Source organism: Engraulis encrasicolus, chromosome 10, assembly GCF_034702125.1.
Source record: "Engraulis encrasicolus isolate BLACKSEA-1 chromosome 10, IST_EnEncr_1.0, whole genome shotgun sequence".
Classification (NCBI taxonomy): domain Eukaryota; kingdom Metazoa; phylum Chordata; class Actinopteri; order Clupeiformes; family Engraulidae; genus Engraulis; species Engraulis encrasicolus.
This window is the reverse complement of record NC_085866.1, coordinates 34957228-34960337: the sequence shown is the minus strand read 5'-3', so window position 1 is coordinate 34960337 and position 3110 is coordinate 34957228. Positions and strand designations below refer to the sequence as shown.

The window sequence follows — 3110 nt, the reverse complement described above, 5'->3', positions numbered from 1 at the left end:
GCACAGACCTTTGTGTTTGTGTCCGTGTGAGAGTGTTTGGAGGCAGAACTCAAAAGACCACTGACTGAGATCCAGAGGGCAGACTGGCTGACCCTGTCTGGCTGCAGAGCTCTGTACTGTATCCCACTTGCCTATACACGACAGGCTCTCGCTTGCTGCACCAGCCTACACTTTCATTTCATACACGTACAGTATATATAGTATATATATATAACCAGTTTTTGTCCTTTTCACTGTCTAAAAAGGCTCTTACTTGATTTATGTTACTTGTTTTTTGTTCATTGTATGTGAGTGCTGTACATATATATTATATATACATGAGTTGCTATGATGATTGAGTTGACTGTAATTTATAAGGCGTCTTCTGATATTGAGACTCTTGTGCGTCTGAAGCAGTATGATGTACAGTAGATGCTGAGAGAAAAAAAGAGAGAGAAAAACCAAAACGGTAGCTCTTTGACACACTTCATGATCCTAAATCGAGTTCAGAAAGTCATTTAAGTTCATCAAAAGCTCATTAAGGTGAACGGTTTAGGAAAGACAAAGAGAGAAGAGAGAAAAACGAGTCGTCCTATTTGTGGCAATGGGGTTTTTATAGCCTGGTGCTCATTGCAGCATGTCTGTGGCAGGGTATCGGCAACCTGAACCTTTACACATACACACACACACACACCACATACACACTATGCCAGCTCTCCCTCCCCATTTTTTTCTTATGAAGTCATCATCTCTCATTGCTTAGCCCATCGATTTTGATCGCTCCTCCCTTCCAGCCTATCAGACTGACACAGCCAATCATGCTGTAAAAACGTTTATGGTACCCAGTAACCCCACCTCCACCACCCCCACACCACCCCCCCATGCTGTGACGCTAACTTCCACTACAGCTCGTGCGAATCTGCAGTGACGGTTCCATTAGGCTTCAATGAGCTTGAATGCGCTAGTGCTAAACCGTGTCGACACAGCTTTGGCGTGCAGTGCTTCTTAACGGCTCAGTAGGCAATGGCAGTTTTGTGTAGGTAACTGTAAGGTGCATCATATCTATTTCATTCGCCGCCCCTTCATACACCAACACAACACCGACCCCCTCTCACTGTAGATAAAAAAACATGATAAATATACGGGTCAGGTAATGATATGCTTTAGGGTGTGACTCTACAACCTGCACATATGACGTCAATTTTTTTATTGTTTTTTTTTGCGCATGAACGTGTATTTCGCGATCATTCCACTTTTGCGCGTATGTGAATGTGTCGACTTGTGAGTTATGAGATCTGTTGCGAATGTGAGTACGAGGGGAAAGACAGGCGAGAAGTTGTGCAGTCCAACAGGAATCCAAGTGTCAGATTCGACTGCTCGACAGCTGGCCTGTGAATATGTTGTGAAGACTAGGCTGAGCTTCAAGGTCTCATGGTGGGGCATAGGCAAAGATGGTGGACTCTTGGAGCGTGTGAAGCCTTTCTTCAGATCCGATGCAGTCAAGTTGTGCGTGCGTGAGTGTGTGTGTGTGTATGTGTGTGTGTTTATTTGTGTGGTCTGTATACCTGTACTTTCTAATCATGTACTACTCTTATCATTTGATTGTCATGTATTGATTCATTAAATAAGATTTTTTTTTCCTTTTCTGCATACTGGTATGTGTACATTTAAATGAACTTGAATGCAGTGAACACACCATCTTGTTCTTGTTTTGTTTTTTTATCATTATTTGAAGAGATATGCCTTTAGACAGTGTTCCATGGAGATGTTGCAATGAAATGAAATGTTTTTAGTTTAGTTGCAGCGACCTATCCCAAAATGCATCTGGAAGAGGTCCATGTTGGACTCGTCCACTGTTTGGTTGTGCTGCTGATATTTCAGGCCTTCAGTGAAGTCACATTTGGAATGTATTTATTTGTCTTTGCATATTTTTGTTTTACCTTACGTCAACTGGAAGCTGTCATGCTATCAATCTTGATATTTAATTAACTTGATGATAATTGTTCTTGGCTGTAAATCTTTTTAAGTGACCATACTAACTTTCTATCTAATGTTTTATCAATCATTAAGTTTTGTTGTCCTATTATATGTGAAAAATAACACGCATAACACATCATTTTGCATGTTTCTTGATCATGACTTTTTACAAATATTCCTTTATCTTTCATTTAGGTAGACCTCACCTAAGACGTAACACATTTGACTTAAAAATGCAATTGAACTAACCCAACACGATTTCTTTATTAATTAAATAGGTTCCTGGCCTGTAATTTTAAGCATCTGATCGGCATTCATATGAGTATTTAGCTATTGCTTTTCTCAGAAAAAAAGAAAGAAAAATTATAGAGCTCAATCAAATTGTTATTTCTATTGTTGCCTTCCAATTTTTTTTTCCTGACGCAGTTTTATCATTTGAACTGCCAAATCAGTACTTCAGCTATTTCAAACAGTCCCCTTCATGGTCTCTTCTGTGATCAAACTCGACAGTCCACAGTAACTTCCATTCAGACGCCCTTACCCCACCCCTTTATGACATATTTACATTGGTGCATTTGTCAGCTGGCTACTCAGCAAAAATGATGACTTGCAATGTCAATAAAAAATGGCTGAACATAATCATTTCCTGTTGTGTTTACTGGTGGCGTATGCCGCAGCCGAGGCATAAGTCACTTTTGACAGTTCTGCATGCTTGCCATCATGTAGCCTACGTTTGTCAACAAGTATGGTGTACGTGACGCATAATAAATGCTTTTCAAGTTGACACGTTAACCAATTGCCAAATTATGTTTCTTGAGCAGCACGACTAACAGTAATGTTTATATAAATTAATGTCAAAATAAACACAGGATGCAGGTGCAGGTGGTCCAACCTTTGCTGTTCATTGGATGTGAGATCCGTGAACCTGAATCAGTGCTTAGATTTCACAAAACCGCATGGACGGTGTATAAACGTCCTTGCAGACCACCATGTCCCCTTTTTTTTAAAGCCCCCAAATAGCCTGCCATTCTCCTGCTGTTCCCCTTCCTCTTTCAACAGCCAGAGCCCTGCTTCTACCCAGATAGCATCATTCCTCACAGCTTCACTGCCAGGGCTATTCATCCATCTGTCTCCTCCTATACCTCTCTTGCTAT

The 3110-nt window shown here is 40.7% G+C and overlaps 1 protein-coding gene across 2 annotated transcripts in view; it reads left to right on the top strand.

Moving 5' to 3' along the window:
- gripap1 (GRIP1 associated protein 1) overlaps nucleotides 1–2595 on the top strand; it is a 102916-nt gene extending 100321 nt beyond the window's left edge. For both annotated transcript variants that reach the window (XM_063208710.1, XM_063208709.1), the window contains one exon: nucleotides 1–2595. This exon is cut by the window's left edge and continues 791 nt beyond it. The gene's annotated coding sequence lies outside the window, so the exon portion shown is untranslated.
- The last annotated feature ends 515 nt before the right edge of the window (nucleotides 2596–3110 follow it).